Below are 23601 nucleotides of genomic sequence, written 5' to 3'. Positions count from 1 at the left end.
ATATGGTGATAGTTTATTTAATCAGGTCAGGAATTGAACCCAGGGTGAACAGCTTAAAGACAACTAGTATAAGCTACCTTTGAGTTATCCTGGGGCTGCAAGGATGACCAAGAGGTATGCATACTTACTTTTAAGCTGTCTTGCCTGGGTTTGAATCATGACCCAGCTATAAACTGTCATTCCAGAATTTCACAGGCAGAGCAGGGCGTCAATGTATGTGCCATCCCTCTGATGGACGTTAAACTGGGCATCCTGTCTGCCGGCATTAGTTGGTGGAGGTTAAAGATCCCATGGTGTTCTTTGCAAAGAGTATGTGAGCTATCGGCAGCACCCTGAACAAATTACAAATTCCTGCCATGACTTCTTGAGTCGGAGTGGCGACCAGACCAGAATTGTACCTCATTAACTGCTTTGGCAGCACCAACTCTCTGCATAGATAGGCCATAGTACATGATGAGGTTGATGATCATCATCACCTATGCTGTCTGCCCAGTGTATTGAAAAGGTGCTATTAATAATGACCTCGTGCACAAAGCGAAAAGGGAGGTTCAGCAATTGGTTCACTTCTGTCTGTCGACAGACGTCAGTCTATGATCGAGGAACGACTAAATTTCAAGTTAATATCGTTGCGAATCTGGAAGCCATGAGCACTCAAAACATTCAGGTCCCAACGTTAGTTATGTCGATAAGTATGTGTACAGTTAGAATCCATCCCCTTCTGTCTAATGGGAATTACATGTGCGCTACGGATTATTTTATAGCTAGGATTTTTACATCAACAACGCCAACAACAACACTCTGCTCACGGCATTGTCCGTGCTCTTTGCGCGCTCATGAAGCGTTTCGTTCTGGCCTGGCGCCAAATAAGGCGATGCATAATTTTGCGGCCAATGGGCGATGAGCAGATCGAGCTGGGTTGGTCCTTTGCAAGAAGGCAGAGCAGCGATACGCAGTCCACCCAATGAGAGCAGGCCACGGATGAGCGGACCGTGCCAGAGAAGGACGAGGAAAGAAAAAGAGAAAGGAATAATTGCGTCCCGGTCTGCTCGAGCGCATTTCGGTCCGGTCGGCATTTTGACTGCACCGCACGCATCCGAGCCGTCTCGTCTGGCGCACAACGACGAGGTCGACCATCTCATCACAGGAGATCACCTCGTCTTGCCTCCTCTGGGTTTGGCTGCCCTGGTCCGTTCTTTGGCGACTGGTGCTCCGGGAAGGTGCGAACGTCGAGCAGCGCGAGCGCGACCAGGTAGCCAACCACGTTCTCGTCCCTCAGCTCGACTTCCCTCCAAGCTGAAGGAATAATAAAGACCTTGAAGTCAATCTCTCTTTCTGGGTATCTGTGTGTGCGTGTCTGTGGGCCCGTCTATAAGTAGGAATTGTTAAGTGCTTTTTGCTGTACATGATTGCATTGCTTAGTCGGTTTAACTCTGCTCTTCTGTGTTCCCCTCCCACACTATTGTAAATAAATATTCCTATTGTTGAATGTTCCAGCTCGTTTCTGTCCTTTCCTGCATTGGCTTAGCACGGTGCGTGTTGGGGGAATTAAAAAGGCCGTTGCTGCCGTAGTTGTGCATTTGGACCGACGGGACCTCGGTAACCATCCGCTCAGGTTACGCATGGGTCGAGAATGATTACGGCTCGTCCCGTTCGAGCTCCGTCGAGGGTGTGAATTCCTCGGTAGCTCGCCACGTGGGCCTCTAGGTATTGGGAAGTTTGGCAAATAACCCTGTCCCACGCGGGTGACTTATTGACGATTCACGGTCCTGTAAGGGACCCGTAGCTTCAGAGTTATTGGAAAGGTACGATCGAGATTTCGGATGTTCGGTGGAGCAGACTCGACTGCGGTCGTGCTTGCCGCCAATACCTGACCCACAACAATATTACGTGTTGAACACTGTGGAACACGAATCAAAAGAGGTATCGGAACATGAACCTGCAGTTTATCAGTACATTGGCTCCAAATTTGACAAACTGTATGAAATTTCACCCCGATCGCCAGGGGCATCGAGAGGAGGGGGGGTGGGGGGCGGTCAGGTGGGTCACTGCCTCAGGACCCTGGGTCCATTGAGGGGCCCGAGCGTCTCCTGTAACTGTATTTTTGAAAACAAATGTAAGAGAGAAGAGGTGGGGGTGGGGCCCCCGAGGTTGTTTTCCTCAGGGCCCGTGCTGACTCTCGATGCCCATGCCGATCACACATGCACAGAAAGGAGTAAAGTAATTCCTTCAGTCGGTCTGTCTGGCAGTCAAACAGAATTGAAAATGATTCCAAACAGGAAACTGACTGCTTGTAGGGACGTTATAAAGGACACAAACAACAAGCACGAAGAACTACTTCTTCTTGCGTATGGCTTAGCTGCCAGGGTAGCTATCATTTCTTGGAAGCAGGACTGTGTCGCTTATGCAGTGCCCCTCTACCAGAACACACTGGTACTCATTTCGCCGACCTCAGAAGGATGACAGTCTGAGTCAACCCCTGGTGTATTAATTCAGCGGGCAACGGGGCTTGAACTCAGGACCCCCAGGATCTCAAACCACCACCCTAACCACTAAGCCAACACCAGGCTCAGCATGAAGAACTAATTGAATGTGTTAAATAAAGTGGTTTGAAAGACGCTGCTAAAAAATGAATAAATTATTGCAAGAGTTTGGAGGAGAAGTGACTCTGAGGGGGTCGTGGAGGAGAACAAGACTTTGAAGAGAGCAGAGAGTCTGAGGAGAAACGGTGGCTCTGTGGGCACCTTCCTGCGCGCCTGGATTCTGCCATATGCCATCACCTGTTTGGGCCCTCGTTGCCGGTTGATGCCCTCATCGCCTGTTCGTCCACTTATCGCCTGTTCATCCCCTCATCGTCTGCTCATTACCACTACCAGAGATAAGCCACCAGGCTTTTGTTCCCTTTCACCGTCTGTGATTAAATCTGGTGGTGGCGCCATAGGTTTTACCTCACTGTGTTTTATTTATTTACTTACTTATTGCATTCCCTTCCTTCCCTCCCAACCCGCCGTCAAATTCCTTTCGTTGAGTCAATCTTCACCAGGTTGTTTGTGTTATGGAAATTAAACCTGTTGGTTTTCACAAGAGCTAAGGTTCTCGTGTCTCTCCCCACAACTGCACGTGCGGAGTCCGCCATAATTTGGATCGTCTCCAGAGGAGTTAAAATCATTCAGTACATCACAGGATTTCAACCTCGCGATGCAACGAGCTCGACGTGAGTTGAGCCGTTTACGCTACAATACATTATCAACAAATGAAAGAGCAATCAGAGATTGCAGACCCTCATCAGGACTGTTTTTGTGTGGTGTATTTTGTGTGGCATTTGTGTACTGGTGTGTTATGTAATTAATAATAGACATAACTATAACTGTCACTTTATAACTGCTGTCAGTGATGACCGGGTACCAAGACGTCCCACTTTAATGCAACCCCGCTTTGATCAGACACCTGACCCTGACCCTGACCCTGACCCTGACCCATGATGTTTATTTATCATTCAGTATCCCATTGAATTTAGAATGGGATTAAAATAAATTCAGTTCAAATCAAATGGAAGACCAAATCGGAACAGTCCTGCATTGGAGTAATCAGAAGAAACCCAAACAAGAAACAAGGAATAACAAGAAAAGGAGAAAAGATTGCAAATCCTCACCAGGACTTCCTTGGAGTTGTGTATTTTTTTATAGGTTTTATGGTAAATCCAATATGGCTGCCAAACCATGTGACCAATGTCATATGTGTGACCCTTTTGTTCCTCATGGATAGGCGGTCACATGTGTAAAGTTTTGCCTTGATCTTTTCAGCCATTTCAGAGAAGATTTTTGAATGTTTAAAAAAAAAAAAACAATATGGCTGCCAAATCACGTGACCGATGAAATCATCAAAAAAAAATTTGTGGACCATTTTATCCCGCGATGACCATCAACATTTTTATACTGATCAGATGTAGTGTTCTACATATGCAATTATGATCTCATAAAATACCACTTATTCCCCATGAGAAGTACTTGCTGTGTGCCACTTGTCGACCCATGGCTTGGGGAACACTTGCGTGAAGTTGCCCCTAGAATTATCCAGTCGTTCTGGAGAAGATTTTTTAAAGGTTTTAGGGTAAATGCAACATGGCTTCCAAACCATGTGACCAATGACATCATGTGGGTGAACCTTTTTTCCCTCATGGGCGGGCGGTCATACGTGTAAAGTTTTGCCTCGATCTGTTCAGCCACTTCAGACAAATAAGATTTTTGAAGGTTAAAAAAAACAAACAATATGGCTGCCGAATCACTTGACCGATGACGTCATGAATTTTGTTTTTCTTCTGTACACCATTTTATCCTTAGATGACCGTAAAAAGTTTTCATACTGATTAGATGTGGCGTTCCACATATGCAATTATGACGTCATAACGAGGGCACTTATGATGTCATAAAAATCACACTCTTTCCCCATGAGGACTACTTGCTATGTGCCAAGTTTCAATTTTTTCTTGGTGCAGTTTCAGACAGGTCCAAAGTTTGTCTGTTTTACCAATATGGCTGCCACACCATGTGACCTATGACGTCATTATCATGAAAACATTCCACATGAGTAGTCACACCAATGGTGAAAATAGTGTCTCGATCTGACAAGCTGTTGAGGAGAAAAGCACAAAAGTTCTGTGCGGACAAACAAACAGACAGACAGACAAATGGACCCAAATGCAATACCCTCACCTTCGGCGAGGGGAATGAATAAATAAATAAATAAATACATTAAATACTTTAGAAATTGTAGCCAAATAGAACAGGCCACAATGAAGGCTTACTTACACCAACTGTTGGTTGCCACCTAAGAATTAGGTGAAATCTTTGGAGTAATTATATTACGAAACCACATACCAGTTTGATGAAGTTCTACTTTTATCGGCCATAGTCGGATTTTCTTTGCTGCATGGTTCTCCTTCATCAAAAAATGCTTTTTCTCCAGCACTCTCCATTCTGGCACTCGCAGTAAGGGGTGGTTCAACTTACCCCCCTCCCCCCTACACAAAACAAAACGCCGACCCCTCTGAAATTGCGAAACGACCCCCCCCCCGCCTTCAAGGGGGTCATGACCCCCAGATTGAGAATCCATGCCAAGGTCGAGGCCATTCTGTCAGGTCCATCTTTATGTATTGTCCTTTCGAGGTCTGCAAAACGAGGACCAGCTTACGAGAAAGCATGAGCCATTCGAGTATCCTGCGTTAGAGTGGCGACCCATCCAGGATTGTGCCCCCAAGGCAAGGAAAAATTTCCTCGGCAGCCCCATGAGTCTCAAGACTGAAAAGAGTGGTTCTTCTTCTTCTTCGGGTACTTATTTCATCCATGCATATGATTTGCATGCACAATACAAACACAACAGCATTCTGCTCTCCATGAGCCTCGCTTTAACGTGTGTGTCCTCAAGGAAGTCGCCACCGACATTTGCAGGATTGGGCTGAAGTCTTCCTTTCATCAGACACCACAAGCGCTCGTTCTTCTAACAAAAGCAGATGGAACGCCGAGATGGTGCCCGCCTAGCAGGAGTTCTGAGAGCCATTCCCAAACGGAGCAAATAAGGTGGTGGTTTTGGGATCCTTGCGCCAGATGCATTATTCACACGCGTGAATATAAGCCCCTTCCTTTATTTAATTTTTAATGCTGGGCAGCTGGTCGAAACCAACGGCACACGGTCAACGGCAGGAGGTTCGGATGAAGGAAGAGTGAAGCAAAAGCTCTTTATCCATTGATCTCTGGCTGATCCACCATCTCTAGCTGGACCCCTGCCGCCACTCCCCTCCTCTGCTTCATTCCCCACATTGCAGCTTCAGACCAAGAACAATGCAGTTATATACTGTTCTCAAAAATATTGCTGCACTAAAACCTGCCAGTTTGAGTGCATGCATGTTACCCGACCCCACCCATTTGATTAGTTAACATGATGTATAAATGGTAGTAAAAAAAATACGCATCTACAACCATGTATCTTGTTGTATACCCACCCTATCCTTTATCCAAATGAAGAAAAAATTAAAATTGAAATAAAATGAGCAAGCAGCGGTAACGGGACTTGTGGTCAAAGCCTGTGTGTTTTTGAGGATTTTACAGACTTTAGAGGTTTTTAATTCCCCGAAAATGATTTTTTTTTTTTTGTCGTTTCATTGTTACCTCTGGCACCGAAGGTGGATGGAGGTTATGTTTTCACCCCTGTCTGTCTGTGAGCAGGATATCTCCAAAAGTTGTGGATGGATTCGGACGAAATTTGGTAGACACCTTGGGTGTGTGACAAGGACACAATGATTCGATTTTGGTGAAGATACAGATACAATAATTGAAATGATTTTGCACCATTAAGAAAAGGGGCTGAAAACAATATAATCGCATGATGTTTCAAAAAGTTGTGGACGGTTTCAAACAAGACATGGTGGATGAGTTGGGAAGGTGACAAGAACAAGCCGATTCGATTTTGGTTAAAGTCTGGATTCAGATCCGGCCTATCGGTGTGATACAAAATGTGTACTGTTCAGCCTGGCAGAGGTATGCATGATGTATAAATTTGTTGATTGATTAATGATGTGCCTGTTCTAGTTGATGACGTCATTATTCGAAGTGCACACGGAGGTTTGAGGTGTGTGAGATGTGGCAATACAGTTCAATAATCAATATCAGCATTGTCTAATATATCGTCATGCCTCACTGCGCTTGCCTGAACTGCCGGCGGACCCTCTGAGTCAGCTTATGTTGCTGCCATTTGGCAGGAACATTTGAGTTCTCCGTTGAACTCTGTTCACAATGATGATCATAGGCTGACTGCCATGGAAACATTGTATGGCTCTTTATCTGCTGATAATGAAAATATTTTTGGCACAGCGAATGAAATTGATATTTTTGTGAGAGATTATGAAATGTGGTAAATCTGGACAGGTGGACAGTCTGTCTGCAGAGCATCTGAAACATGCTGATGCTCGGGTATTTCAGCTCCTCAATCTTCCAATAAGACATAAGTGCTGTGCTTGTTCACGGTCATGTACCTCGAGCCCTTAAGCCTGGTGTTGGCTTAGTGGTTACTGTGCCTGGCTTGGGACCCTGGGGTCCTGAGTTCGAGCCCTGTTGGCTGCTGAATTAACACCAGGTGGGGTTGACTCAGCCCGTCATCCTCCTGAGGTCGGCAAAATGAGTACCAGTGTACTGGAAAAAGGGGCACAACATCAGTGGCACAGCTGTGCTCCAAAAATCGTCAGAGTGGCAACCTGTCCAGATTGTGCCAAATAGCCAAGGAAAAACTGCTTTGGCAGTTCCAATGCTCTGTTCAAGAGTACGGTCCACAACCTACAGTCCTTACCACTGTTACGATTATACCCTTGGTGAAAAGTAAGGCTGGTGATCTCTCCAACATCAAGGACAATTATCGTCCTATTGGCTATGTTTAACTAGCCAGGTGTGTGACAGTGCAACTATTTGCGATAATCAGTTTGGTTTTCCAAAAGGCAATTTCACCGATTTAGCATTGCACAGCACTGGAAGCACCCGCTCCCTACAGGAGCCATCAAGGGGGTCATGTTATTATATTTATTAGTTCGGGCCCGTAGGTGCGTGCCAGTATGTGCAGCTTCGTTGCTTTGCTCTCGTAAACGACGACTGGATTGGGGCATTGTTTCAATGAGATCCAACCAACCGTATCATAAATGGCCATAACTTGGGAAATACCTGGGAAACATACTCAGGTCCCCAGCATCAATTGTGACGTCATATCAAACGAAGAAGAAGAAGAATTGTAACGTCCCCTCTCTCTCACCCCAAGTCTCGCCCCTCCTCTCCCCCCTCTCTCACCCCTAGTCTCGCCCCTCCTCCTCTCTCGCCCCTCTCTCACACCCCTCTCTCCCCTCCTCTCACACCCCCTCTCCCGTCCCCCTCTCACCACCTCCTCTCCCCCTCTCTTCAATTGTAATGCCCCCTCTCTCTCACCCCCTCTCTCCCTCCCCTCTCCCCCTCTTCTCTCGCCCTCCTCTCTCGTGCTAGTACCCTCTCTCGTGGGTGAGGCGTGCCAGTATGTGCAGCTTCGTTCCTTCGCTCTCGTAAATGACGACTGGATTGGGGCATTTTTTCAATTAGATCGGACCAACCATATCATAAATGGCCATAACTTGGGAAACATACTCGGGTCCCTAGCGTCAATTGTGACGTCATATCAAACGAAGAAGAAGAAGAATTGTGACGCCCCCCCTCTCTCGCTCCCCCGAGTCTCACCCCTCCTCTCTCGCCCCTCTCTCTCTCTCTCTCGCCCCTCTCTCTCGCCCCCACTCTCACCCCCACTCTCACCCCACCCTCACCCTCTCTTGAATTGTGACGCCCCTCTCTCTCACCCCCTCTCCTCTCTTGCTCCTCTCTCTCGCCCCCACTCTCAAACCTTAATATCAAACATTGAAAAGGCACATCCGCGGGTCCCCAGCAATATTCCTGGCAAGTTTCAATCAGATCGGACCGTCAATCGTGCAAAAAAAATTTATAATGATAAATAAATAATAATTGTGACGTCATTGCACCATGTCTCGTCATTGGTTGACAGATAAATGGCCGTAACTTGGGAACCGCTTATCCGATTAATATCAAACCTTGAAAAGGCACATCCGCGGGTCCCCAGCAATATTCCTGGCAAGTTTCAATCCGATCGGACTGGCGGTCGTCGAAAAACTGCGGTCGCAGACAGACAGACAAACAGACAAGCCGGTTGGCGGACATGGGTAGTCGCCTACCCAATAGAACCTGGCGCGATGGGCCCGTTTGATGGGGAATGACCTGAGGATTTAGCACAAGAAAATTCATGATTCTAGCTTCAAGGGTTAATGCTGCAGATTGTTTTTTTTCGTTAAATACCCCCACATTTAGAGGTTTTTTGGCCGTTGCTAGGCAACGGAGGGGTCCACAGCAACGGAGGAGTCCATAGCAACGGTTCTTTCTCACACATAACTAGGACATACCATGAACCTACCATACCAGTTTCATGTATATCTGACTCATAGTCTCTGAGATAGAACAAACTTCGTTTTTTTATTGTTTTCGACCAGGGTTCATTCAAAGTCTATCTTCTCCGACAGTTTTCATAGGATCTGGCTGGAAATTTTTGACAATATGGCTGAATGTACTGCCCTGTCGCTCGTGGCCCGATTTTTGAAAAAATTAATTTTTTATGATTTTTCAAAAATTTCAAAGTCCCGTTGCTCGGCAACGGTGGTGTACAGAGGAACGGTTCTCATTTGCACACAACTAGGTCATGGTATGAACCTACCAACCAAGTTTCATCGAAATCGCCATTGTATTAACTGAGCACTGGACCGAACAGAGGGACAAACATATCGACCGAAATACTGATAATAAGGGTAGAACAAATTTAAAAAAAAAAATTTGAATTTTTTTTTTTCGACATCGACGAACACACACACACACACACACACACACACACACACACACACACACACACACACACACACACACACACACACACACACACACACACACACACACACACACACACACACACGAACGTGGATACATTGAGACCTAGGGCAGGAGCTTTTAAATCCCATGCTAAAATCATGCTTTTAAATCTACCTGGCAAAAGTCTGCCCACATGCATGCTTGCACATGCGACCTTTGCACCCCTCCAGTCAGCTCACTCCGAATCTGATTCGTACATGCTACAGTGAGTCTCCTCAACAGAGAGGGAAAGGTTGGTGGGGGGGGGGAGGAGAAAGTGATGGAGGAGTGGAGAGAGGGGTCGGGGAGAGAGAGGAGGGAAGGGTTGGGAGGAGGAGGTTGAGGGGTGAGAGGGCGGAGGAGGGAGGGGTGAGTGAGTGAGGGAGGGAGGGACAGTGGTGAGGGAGGGAGAGTGGTGAGGGAGAGAAGGGGGAGAGGAGAGATAGAGAGAGAATGGTGAGGGAGGGAGAGAGAGGGGTGAGCGAGGGAGAGAGTGGGGTGAGGGAGGAAGAGAGAGGGGTGAGGGAGGGAGAGAGAGGGGTGAGGGAGGGAGAGAGAGGGGTGAGGGAGGGAGAGAGAGAGGGATAAGTGATGGAGGGAGAGGGGTGAGAGAGGCAAAAGGATGAGAGAGGGAGAAGGGATGAGAGAGGGAGAAGGGATGAGAGAGGGAGAAGGGATGAGAGAGGGAGAAGGGATGAGAGAGGGAGAAGGGATGAGAGAGAGAAGGGATGAGAGAGGGAAAGGGATAAGAGAGGGAAAGGGGCGAGAGAGGGAAAGGGGGGAGAGAGGGAAAGGGGCGAGAGAGGGAAAGGGGCGAGAGAGGGAAAGGGGCGAGAGAGGGAAAGGGGCGAGAGAGGGAAAGGGGCGAGAGAGGGAAAGGGGCGAGAGAGGGAAAGGGCGAGAGAGGGAAAGGGGCGAGAGAGGGAAAGGGCGAGAGAGGGAAAGGGGCGAGAGAGGAAAAGGGGCGAGGGAGGGAAAGGGGCGAGAGAGGGAAAGAGGCGAGAGAGGGAAAGGGGTGAGAGAGGGAAAGAGGTGAGAGAGGGAAAGAGGTGAGAGAGGGAAAGGGGTGAGAGAGGGTAGGGGGGAGAGAGGGAAGGGGGGAGAAGAGTGAAGGTGGGATTAGAGTGAGCAAGGGAGAGGGGTGAGGGATTCCAGTAGTTGTGACGCCCAGTACCCAAACATTCAGAAATGGGTCATCTTGATCTGGCCTGATTTTTGTTTCCCTATAACTTTGTTAAAAAACATATATGCATTATAGTCCAGTAGATATGTAGAATATGAGGCCAAGATGTTTACTTCCGGAAGAAAGCATGAAAATTTGTTTATTGGGGTTTTTGAGAATGCTGAATCCATTTCTAACCGGATCCACGCTGGCAAACCAAGGGATCACACTGAAAATCAAGAAATCCAAGATGGCCGCCCTGCATATTGCCGATTTTGATATTTCGTCAGAACTTTGGTTCTATTTGACATAAAAACATGATCTTGGTGCCAATTTATAGTTTTTTAAGGTCAAAGAATTCAATGAGATGCCTTAAAATACCATAAATGTGATTGGAACAAAATCCAAGATGGCTGTCCTCTGCAGGTAATGCAAATATCAATCTCGTTTTTTTTTCTGTTTGGCATAGAACATGATCTTATGGCTAAATATAGGATTTTAGGGACAAGAAATTCAATTACGTAGCTTAAATTACATTGTATTCAGAACAAGATCCACGAAAGTCATCAAAACACTTAACACATAGGGTGAACAATTCAATGAATTAATGCTTTATTTTTGTTTACTTATCAGGAAGACCATACATGTATATCATTTCATTATTCTAATGTTTTATTTTGTTTTCAGAACTTGCCATTAATCTGATGATTTGTTTTATTTTCAGAATTGGTCATTAATCTGATAATTTGCTTCATTTTCAGAACATTAATCTGATTTGGCTACATATTGTATGACTAAAACTGAAATATTTGATGTAGTTATCTCAGTTATATAAATATAACAGATTTCACTTTCTTTTCAGGAAAGATGGTGACCATTCCAAGGTGCATGCCTACCTGTAACTAACCTGACGTAGAATAGACTAATATGGCAACCAAGAAAATAAAACTGGACAGTGCTTCTGATGTGGTTTTGCCCGAAACAGATTGGACACTTTGTGCCCTATGTCAAAAACGTTCATCGGAACCGCTGAGAGACCCATCTCAATCCAAGGATGCCCATCAGTCCCGAGCTTATGATACAATAGCTGAACATATCCAGGAGCTACACTCACTTGGTGCCCTGCCAATGGACATAAATTTGTCACGTTTGGATGACGGCCAAGGTATAGCTGCAACTCTTTCCCAGCACAATGCAAAATGGCACAAAACATGCCACATGAAGTTTAGCAAAGAGAAAGTTGAGCGTGCCCGCAAGAAGATAGCCAAAGTAAGAGAGACTGAGACTTCTCCACTCAAAGGCAGACTACAAGGGGCATTCCCTGGTTCCTCCATTCAAACTGATAAAAGCCTGTCCTGCTTCTTTTGTGACGACAAAGTGGAGGAAGGTTATCATAGAGCTGCAACAGCACAGATAGACGCAAATGTTTGAAAAATGGCAACAGCGCTTCGTGATACCCGACTGCTTGCCAAGCTGTCCTCAGGTGATATGACCGCAATAGATGCTGTATACCACAAAGTGTTTGACTGCCTTATGCAATAGACACCGCACACTTGTCAGGAAAGAGGCTCAGAAGGAAGATCCACATTTAACGCCTGAGTCTATAGCCTTTGCCGAATTGGTATCCGATATTGAAGGGTCTCGACAAGAAGAGCACGCTGAACACATTTTAAGCTGTCAAGCCTTGTACGACTCTACAGGTCACGACTTCAGCAACTTGGTAGCGATATGCCAGAGCGCACAAACTCAACTCGTTTGAAAGAAAAGCTTCTTGTTACAAATTCCTGACTTGGAAGCGCATAAAAGCAAGTATGAGGTCGTGCTGACATTCAAGGATGACGTTGGAGAAACATTGTTGGAGGCAAAGAAACGGGACTGTGAGAGTGATGCTGTTGATCTTATGAGAGCTGCTAATATAATCAGGAATGAGATATTTCAGAAGCACTATACGTTCACAGGATCACTGACAGACGAGCAGTATGATGACAACACGGCCTCCTTGATGGCGTTAGTTCAGATGGTACTTGGCGGAACAAACATAAAAAATCAGATGGAAAACAACCATGTTGTGAAAACAGCTGCAATATCCATAGTTGAATTGATTACATTCAACACAATCAAAAGTAGTAGAAGAGATGCCACTGCTCCAACGACTCGGAACAGCCTGGAACGTGAAACTAGACTCCCTCTGTACATTGGGTTGCTGATCCACAATAAGACCCGGAAGCGTGACTTGATCGACACCCTTTTTGAGAAAGGGTTGTCTGTATCTTATGACCGAGTACAACAGAGAGCAAGTGATGTCGCAAACAGTGCATTGGCCTCTTTTGAAGATGTTGGAGTTGTGTACCCCAGAGTCCTGAGAAAGGATCTTTTCACAACAGGCAATCTGGACAACATCGACGACAATCCTTCATCCACTTCAGTGCAAACTGCATTCCATGGAACCGCCATCTCTCTCACACAGCATGTTACTAATGAATGTGCAGGCACAGAGCTTCAGAAGACCCCTATCATTGACAAGAACATGCCAAGAACAAGGAAGATGAAGCCAATTATGGAGTCATACATGACTGTCCCACCGGCTGCTTTCCCAGATGATAGCCCTACTCCACACAAGACAGAGGGACAAGCTGTTCCAGAAAAGTCTCCAGTTGATTCAGATGACATGCAGTTAGCTTGGGCAAGCTCAGTTGAAAATCTATTGAAGAAACCTGAACTGAATCCGAAGACTGCTACAACAAACGTGAAAACATTCAAAGACTATGCAGAGTGTGTCTTTGTTCCATATCTCAAGAGGCAACTTGTACATGTTGCACGAGTAGATGTTGTGTGGGATACCTATAAGGCCGACAGTCTCAAAGCACACCAGAGAGGGCCGAGGTACTGGAGAAGCTCTTCGAGTTTCCGAGAAAACACGACTTCCACACAACTGGAAAAGCTTCTTGCGTGTTGACAGCAACAAGACTGAGCTCTTCAGATTTCCAGCCACTGTTATCGAATCTGAATCAACAGTGCCAGGGAAGATGCTGGTCACAACGAAAGGTCAGAATGTTGCCTCCTCTGCAACACTTGATGTTTCTGGGCTTCAACCATGTTCACACGAAGAAGCAGACTACCGAATGATGCTTCACTGCTTCCATGCCTACACCAATGGCATGAAGAGGATCATGGCGCACGCTACTGACACGGACGTCTTAGTTCTAGCCATTGTGACTGCAATCAGCATGGAAGATTGTGAACTTTGGTTAGCTTTTGGCCATGGTGCATACTTTCGGTATATTGGAGCACATGTCATTGCCAGTGAGCTTGGCAATGATTACTACAGAGGCCTCCCATTTGTGCACGCCATATCAGGATGTGACACGGTGTCTTCATTGAGCTCCGTCGGTAAGAAGACCGCTTGGGAAGTATGGAAATCATTTCCAGACATCACGGAAGTATTTCTACGGCTGTCTGCTACTCCCGATGAAGTTACAGAAGCTGACCTGAAGGAACTCGAAAGATATGTGGTTCTGCTGTACTCTCGCACGTCACAACTCACTCATGTGAATGAAGCCAGGAAGCATCTCTTCTCCTACTGTAATCGGAAGCTGGAGAACATCCCACCGTCACGTGCAGCACTTCTACAACATGTAAAGCGTGCTGCTTACCAAGCAGGATACGTCTGGGGTCAGGCATTGGAGGCCAATCCAACACTTCCAAGTCCTTCCGAGTGGGGGGTGGCAACTCGACAGTGAGCGAATCTGGGTGCCCTTATGGAGTACCCTGCCAGAAGCATCAAAGGGCTGCATAGAACTTATTAAGTGTGCATGTAAAAAAAACGGTGCACAGGAAGATGCCAGTGTGCTAAAGCAAGCCTCCTGTGCACACAGCTGTGTTTTTGTGGTGGACAATGTGCAGACGTGGACAGTGTCCTAGATTAAGTTCCTTTTTTGACATTTGTAATACAATTCAAACTCATTTCATCCAGTTTGGTATTATATCAGTAAAACCGTTTATTCCCTGCACATTCCCAAAAATGGAAAAAAAATGACAAGTGTACATCGCTATTCTTTGTGAATTATGAGTGTGAACAATATTGCTCTCAATGGTTCATCGATATTTGTTAAAAGTGTAACTGGATCTTCCTACTGATACATTTTATAGTATTAAAAAATACTTTATTGAATTTCTTGTCCCTAAAAACCTATATTTAGCCATAAGATCATGTTCTATGCCAAACAGAAAAAAAAAATGAGATTGATATTTGCATTACCTACAGAGGACAGCCATCTTGGATTTTGTTCCAATCACATTTATGGTATTTTAAGGCATCTCATTGAATTCTTTGACCCTAAAAACCTATAAATCGGCACCAAGATCATGTTTTTATGTCAAATAGAACCAAAGTTCTGACGAAATATCAAAATCGGCAATACGCAGGGCGGCCATCTTGGATTTCTTGATTTTGAGTGTGATCCCTTGGTTTGCCAGCATGGATCCGGTTAGAAATGGATTCAGCATACTCAAAAACCCCAATATACAATTTTTCATGCTTTCTTCTAGAAGTGAACATCTTTTTGACATATCTACTGGACTATAACCTTTTTGTATACACTACCAGTCTAAAGTTTTAGAACACCCCCATTTTCCAGTTTTTACTGAAATTTAAGCAGTTTAATGTTTCAATGTACTCTCAAATTAAAGCATAGAACAAATAAACAATTGCAGATAAAAAAGAAATCATGGAATCGTTTTGTTGAACAAAATTTAATCTAAAATTTTGACTCAAAGTAGCCACCTTTTGCAGATATAACAGCCGAACATACTCGTGGCATTCTTTCTGCAATGGAAACGAAATATTGTTCGGAAAGTTCTTCTCAACACGTTGCAGAAGTTCCCACAAATGTGTTGCACTTGTAGGTTGCTTTGCTTTCACCCTTCTGTCCAGTTCATCCCAAACCAGCTCGATGGGGTTTAAGTATGGAGACTATGCTGGCCATTCCATGATTTGAAGCCGAACGTCTTGTTCTTTTCTTCTAAGGTAGTACTAACATAGCCTAACTAACTAACAATAACATAACTAACATGTAGGTATGTTTTGGGTCATTATCTTGCTGTAGGATGAACCCCTGACAAACTAGGCATAGACCAGAGGGTATTAATGGCCACTGCTCATGAAAGTCAGACCCGTGAAATCCGATGCCACTGCTCATCCACTCTCACTGTCTCAGTAGCAATTGTAGCTATGGAGGCGTCTGCCTGGTAGTGAGCGAATTCACTCTCAAGACTGTCTATGTCACTATCACTGCCACTGAACAGACAGGGGAATTTCTTGATGAAAAACTCCACACAGTCAAACCCCACTTCTTGGTGTAGCTTAACATCCAGCACCTGAGCATGCTTGGCTAATTCATCATCTCGCGGCCAGGTTTTGAAGATGTAATTGCAGGCTTTCACATAATATGAGCGAACTGCACTGAAGAAACCTTGGATGTCTGACTCACTCAGAGTGAAGGTGGATTTCTTGAGACTCCTTTGTTCCCTTATATACAGTTTGGCATCGTTCCCAATCATGAGGTCCTCATCATTCTTCTGATGATTTCTGTCAGAGAAGGGTACATTTACCAGAGCAACCGATGACACCGATGGTTTCAAAAACCGGACGAAGATATCTTTCAGAAGACCATTCAATTCTCCGTGCAGGAGATGAATACAGGGTTCGTCTCTTTGGAGCAGAAGATTCCCCTTCTCAAAAAGTTTGTTAGCATATCGAAGGAAAAAACAATAGAGTTTTGTTTGTGGAGACAAGAACATCCTGTTGACACGTTTTTCTCTAGATTCCTGCACAGTGTTTGAAGAAAGATGCGCTTTTAGTTGTAGAACTCGTAGTACACTTAGCCGCAGGGCGATCACACTTACGTTTACTGCCAGCAGAAGAGGTCAGACTCGTAGTACCAGATCCAATTTTACGTTTGAGGAGAGAGCTTGAGGTAGGTGCAGCCAAGGAAGAAGACCTCTGATTCGAAGGTTTTGCTGAGCTTCTATCAAGTGATTTGGCAAAAGCAGAACTTAACTTGGGTCCTTCTTTGCCTGTAGATGGGACTATCACAGTCTTTCTCGACTCTGAAGGGATCTGCTTTGTAGATGAACGTGATGAAGGGCCGGTGATGCTACCTGCTCTCAGCATTGGTTTTGGTGCTGTCCCTGCTGTCTTCTTCGCAGCAGATACTGCAGTGGTAGTGGTGAATGCTGCTCCACTAGTGCTTGATCCTGCAGTGCCAGTACTGGCAGTAGATACAGTGCCGTCCTTCTTGCTCGTTGTTAGAGTCTTGGCTACAGTTGGTTGCATTTTTCTTCGTACTTCTTCTTTGAAGAAGAGGCGAAGTGGCTCCCACTGTTCAATCAGCCTGTCTAGGCACTGACCAAGGAATAGCCACCTTGTTGCGACATGCTTCAGAATCTTGTGTGTCAGGGCATCACAGAGTTCTTGCAGTGCTTTCACTCCTTTGACGCGTTTACTACTTTTGTCCAAGTAGTAGTAAATATCGATGAGAAAGTCATCTAATTCAATGGGTAAGGCCTGAGCCGCCTTCTTGGCCGTATTGTGCATCATATGGCAAGGGCATCCCATGATGTAGCACTCTGGATTTTGTTTGTGGATATAAGCAGCGACTCCTTTGTGCTTGCCCACCATGACAGAGGCATTATCAGCACAAAAGGAAACACAATTTCCCCACGGAATTTTCCTGTCACTGAACTCATGATCAAGCAGTTTGAAAATGTTTTCTCCAGTGGAATCTTGTTTGCACGCAGGCAAACTTAGCAAACCTTGCTTCACAATCCCAGCACTGTTGTCATAGTACGAAATCAGGACAGGATATAGCTGGGCCTCACCACTGTCATTGCTACCATCTGTAGCTAGGCTAAATGGAGCTAGTCTAGCAATATCGGCAATAGATGAAGCAGTAACATTTGATAACTCACCAATTATTGCTGAAGTTTTTGTTCTTGCACATCCATACTTTGAAGCAACTTTTGAATCTGGAAACATCTTTTGAAATAGAGGTCCAGCATGATCTGAGACTGATATGGGCAAGTTATGTTCCACAATAAATCCACTAAAGAGAAGTTCCGCTCGGGTAACATCCTCTTCCTCGCTTGTCCCTTGTTTGGTGAAATAATTCAGAAGTGTACCGGTACTCGTGCTCGAAGATCTCTCCTTTGCAATGTCTGTGTGCCGTTTGCTTCCAACGTGCTTCCGAATATCATCGCGACGTCCGTGCTCAACTGAAATATCAACGCTGCATACTGTACAATACGCATGATGAATTCCTCTTTCAGACTTTCGAATACACGGGAGTAGGGTAAGAATACTGATTCTGGCTCACTTTTCCCCATGTAAATGAATGGGGGATTTTCAGCGATTCATATTTTTTTTCCCTAAAAATAAATCCCCTTTTTATCCCAAGGTATATTTATTTGTCTCCCCTTTTAACCTGGAGGTTGAACCTCATTGAATTGAACACCTGGGGGTTGAACAGCTCACTCATTGAACCTATAAAGATTTGTTCATTCTCAAATTCCTTCAATAGTTTAATTTTCTTTGCACAATAATCCCCATCTAAAATATTGACAAACAAAACATTTGAATCTTTATATTTTTTAAGATACCCCATTTGTGCCATTACGAAATGATAAACTTCTCTTAATGCTCTTGTTTGACCACCTCCTGAGCCACAGGTTATTTTTTGTTAAGCCCCGCCCACTTTTCTTTAAGCCCCGCCCACTTTTGTTAAACCCCGCCCACTTTCCACAAGGTATTCAATAAGCCCCGCCCACTTTTCTTTAAGCCCCGCCCACTTTTGCTAAGCCCCGCCCACTTTTGCTGAGCTCCGCCCACTTTTCATAAGGTATTTTTTCCTAAGCCCCGCCCACTTTTGCTAAGCTCCGCCCACTTTTCATAAGGTATTTTTTCTAAGCCACGCCCACTTTTCCTAAGCCCCGCCCACTTTTGCTAAGCTCCACCCACTTTTCATAAGGTATTTTTTCTAAGCCCCGCCCACTTTTGCTAAGCTCCGCCCACTTTTCATAAGGTATTTTTTTCTAAGCCACGCCCACTTTTCCTAAGCTCCGCCTACTTTTGCTAAGCCCCACCCACTCTTACATCATTTCCAGTTCATCTCTGACTCACAAAGAAATCACTAGAAAATTACAGGATGTTATGGTTTTGAAAAATTTCCCAATGAAGGCTTGCCTAGGCTTGCCCAGGGAATTTCCAAAGGAAACCACACCCACCAGTCTTTCTCTATAAAAGCTTCAAACCCAGGCTCCATTTTAAACATTTGTTTTTGCTGGCAATGGTGTTTTGTGTGCTTGTCTCGAACTCTCTGTCTTCTATGGAACTAAACCTTCAAGTTGATGAACTGGATTCAAACCTCTTATCTATTGAGGTAAGATTTTTTATTTTCCTATTTTCAAACTTTGATTGAAGCATACTCATTTAATAATTAAATAACTTAATTAATACATTATTATTTTCTCTCACAGGAAATTGTATCTGAAATACGAAATGAAAATACTGCTTTTGCTACAACTTGGGGGAAATTGTTGGCTTGGTTGAAGACCTTGAGTGGGATGACTTTGGTGTTCCTTGGAACTCTCTGTCTTGTATGGAACTAAACCTTCAAGTTGATGAACTGGATTCAAACCTCTTATCTATTGAGGTAAGATTTTTTATTTTCCTATTTTCAAACTTTGATTTAAGCATACTCATTTAATAATTAAATAACTTAATTAATACATTATTATTTTCTCTCACAGGAAATTGTGTCTGAAATACGAAATGAAAATACTGCTTTTGCTACAACTTGGGGCGAAATTGTTGGCTTGGTTGAAGACCTTATGAGCGACCAAGACCCACAGAACGAGTTCGTCCTTGATGACCCAACCAAAGAGTTATACCTTGGAGACCAGCAAAATCCTGAAAAAGAGTTTTACAGCAATAGTACTCATTGTGAGTTATCAAGACAATACCCACTGAACAAGTTATACCTTGATGAGCCAGAATACAAGTTTTACCTTGGAGACTCACAAATTTTGAAAAAATCAGTAAATGAGTTCTGCCTTGATGGTTTAAATAACTACCTTGGAGACTCAGGAAAAGGGTTCTGCCAAGATGGTTCTAAATATGGGGCCTACCTTGGAGACTCACAAATTTTGAAAAAATCAGTAAATGAGTTCTGCCTTGATGGTTTAAATAACTACCTTGGAGACTCAGGAAAAGGGTTCTGCCAAGATGGTTCTAAATATGGGGTCTACCTTGGAGACTCACAAATTTTGAAAAATCAGTAAATGAGTTCTGCCTTGATGGTTTAAATAACTACCTTGGAGACTCAGGAAAAGGGTTCTGCCAAGATGGTTCTAAATATGGGTCCTACCTTGGAGACTCACAAATTTTGAAAAAATCAGTAAATGAGTTATCCTTAAGAGACTTTGTAAGTTGGTTTTACTTTGAATACTTGAAATGTGGGTTCTGGATTGATAACTCACAATGTGATACATATCTTGGAAACTCAACGGGAATGTGGTTATACCTTGAAGACTTGGAAAGTTGGGTTTATGTTGGACACTTGAAACTTTTTTGGGGGCTTTTATTTATTTATTTATTTATTTATTTATTATTATTATTATTTTATTTATTTATATTTTGGAGACTTTTGGAGTTGCTATCACTCTTTGGGATCTAAACCTATCGATGTAGTTCTTTGTCGGATGGTGCTTGATGGGAGCAAGATCAAGAAAGTTCTGGGAAGAAAGTGCAGGCTTACTCCCCCTTTTTACGTCATCAAACCTGAAAGCCTTAAAAGACAGAATTGGAAGAAGAAAAAAAAACGTAAAAATATATATATATAGGTGGAAATCTCATTTTGAAAAACACATTGTGTTGGGCGAGGATTGAGTTGGGGTTGAGATTTTGAATGTGAGGGTTGGGGTTGAGATTTTGAATGTGAGGGTTGGGACACACACACACATACACATCAACAAACAAAAGTTAAGCCTTGACTATTCAGTTGAGGATTCTGTGTTTGGGGTTCACAGATGTAAGAACGTCCACCCCTTGACACACATTATATACTGTTATACACCTCGGACTTGGCCCTCGAGTGTCCACAACGGTGTATAGTAGGAGGGAGTGAAGCGCCAACCTATTGCTCCCATTGCACACACACACACACACACACACACAAACAAAAGTTAAGCCTTGACTATTCAGTTGAGGATTCTGTGTTTGGGGTTCACAGATCTAAGAACGTCCCCCTTGACACACATTATATACTGTAATACACCTCGGACTTGTCCCTCTAGTGTCCACAAAGGTGTATTATCTGCTTAGTTTTGTCTTTTGTAATTCCTGTGAATAAAATGAACCTAAAATCTCTTCCCCTTCCAAATCATATATTTTATAAGTCCAAGGAACTGTATCTATTACATCAACAATTTTAAAAGTTCTTTCGTCCATCGTTCAGTAAAACCCTTTTCAAAATGAGATTTCCACCTATATATTCTTACGATATCACCAACTTTGAACTTAGGTTTTCTGACATTAATCTCTTTTTCATATTTTAATTTTGTAAATGTTTCTGATGGCTTCATATTCGTTGACGTGTGAATCGTGTCATTATACTTATCCACAATATCCTGAATAAAAGATGACCATTGTTGTGAACCGAGTTGTGTGAATTTTTTATATAGTCTCTCTTTTAAGGTACGATTAAAACGTTCAACAACAACTGCCTTCCCTTCATTAAAGGTACTGTATAATGTAATACTGTTATTTTTTAGAAAATTCATAAATGTCTTGTTATAAAACTCTCCACCCTCATCAGTCCACAATTTCTTAGGTTTTCTCTTACTTTTATTAAATATCTGTTGAAAAGCTAACATAAGAGTATTACCTGTTTTGTTTTTTAAAGGGACAACCCACGCATATCTACTCCTCAAATCAATAACGGTTAAAGCATACTTGTACCCCTTATCATTATTGAGTTCAATCAAATCAGCAGACCAGATATAATCAACTTCCTTGGAATAAACTTTCCTTCTCTGAAACTTTGTGAATATTGGTTTATGTAATTCATCAGCTAATTGCTCTTCAGTCTTAATGGCATCATTAGAGCCTATAAGTTTTTTGAATTTCCAAGTCCAAGTTTCAATTTAGCACTAATCATCTTCTTCACGATGAACCTATCAACTTTTTCTCTCAAGGTTGGATTTTGTATCAGAGACAAATTATATAACATTTCTCTATCGGCTTCATGCTTTTCTTCCAACGTTGTGGTATTCCCATAATCAATATCGTGTCTCATGCACACTTCATCAACTCTATTGATTGGTTTACTCCAGGATTTAGGATTGTCTGCCTCATCTAATCTTTTATCCAAGTTTGTGCCTGGACCACAGAAAGAGTACCCTGGAAGATGTAATTCCCCTGGTATTCCAGTAGTTGTAAATTTACTTCCTGATAAAAACTTTTGTATATCTCCTCCGAGTTTGTGTTTGGAGATAAATTGATTTTTTTTTTGAACCACACACCGAACATATACCTTTTTGTATAACCCTGTTATTTTTACTTTTAATATATGAAATATTTTTAGTATTAGTTTTCTTTTTACATTTGAGACAATAACTCATTTATTTATGAGAAAAATTTCTGCAGAGTGCAAAAACCTTTTTAGTTTCCAACATGCACATTTGAATCTTAATTTTTAAAACATAAAGAATCCTTAGAAATGCCTTCACTCTCTCCTCCATTTATTTAAGAAAAAACTTGAATTAAAATGAATAGCTTGATGATGCTAATAGTTTTGTTGAAAGTATTGCAAATAGACTTGTTAATTCTTTGTATTCCTCCCTGGTGAGATAAGTTATTTTCTTTAATACCTCTATTCTTTTTTGAATCTCACTGGTTTCCATATTTTGATATTTATTCATTCTCTCTCTTTCCTCCCTCTCTCTCTTCTCTCTTTCCTCCCTCTCTCTCTTCTCTCTTTCCTCCTTCTCTCTCTCCTCCTTCTCCTTTTCCTCCTCTTCCCTCTCTTCTTCAACTCCTTCCTCATCCCTTACTATACTTGAATCGTTTACACCCCATAGAATATTATACATATATTCATCAGGATTTCTTGTTATTCCTGTATCCAAAATAATTTTTTTACAACAGGAAACCAATAAAATTTCTTTTGAATTTCTAAAAGAGCCTTACCTTTTCTTAACCTTATAATTTTTTCATTATTTAACATTCTAATTAAATCTAAAGTTGTTGGTTTATCAACATCAGCATAATGCCAATCTTTTATTGAAAATACCTCATTCTTATGTTGTAGAACATATTTATTAAAATACCGAATACCCTTTTCTTGAAGGTATGCTTGGACACAGAAATGATAATTTTCTTGAAGCCTTCTTGCTGTCATTTATGTATTAGAAATATATGTTAGAATAATATTATGGCACGAAACACCTCCCCATCTTCCCATAGTTAAATCATTTTGTATTTCCTTACTTATTATATATAATCCTCTTTTTTCTGTTTTCATGAGATAAACAAGGGCAAAACCATTATTATATTTACCCTTATTAAATTCTTTTATTTGTTGTTTACTAATCGTGGCTCCACAAAACTCATTCTCGATACCAAGTGGATAATATTCTTCCTTACGAGACTGATTTAATTGTTCCAGGTCTTCGAGGTTAATTTTAAATGACCAATTATACCCTAAATCATTCATATCATACCCCCATTGTTCTATTCTCATACAAACGATACGCCCTTCTTTATAAAAATTTATTTTAATTCGAACTGTGAATTCTGTATGACCTGGAGATAATATCAACACTTCTGTATCTTTAGAATACACAGCCGTTTTATTTAAGTATATATATTGTGATAAATCGCTTAATCTCACCAAGTCATTCGCGTCAGTCGGGCTT

Source organism: Eptatretus burgeri, chromosome 7 (assembly GCF_056783735.1).
Source record: "Eptatretus burgeri isolate ZD-2024b chromosome 7, Ebu_testis_v1, whole genome shotgun sequence".
Lineage (NCBI taxonomy): Eukaryota > Metazoa > Chordata > Myxini > Myxiniformes > Myxinidae > Eptatretus > Eptatretus burgeri.
The sequence above is the reverse complement of the archived record's forward strand: the minus strand, read 5'-3'. Positions refer to the sequence as shown.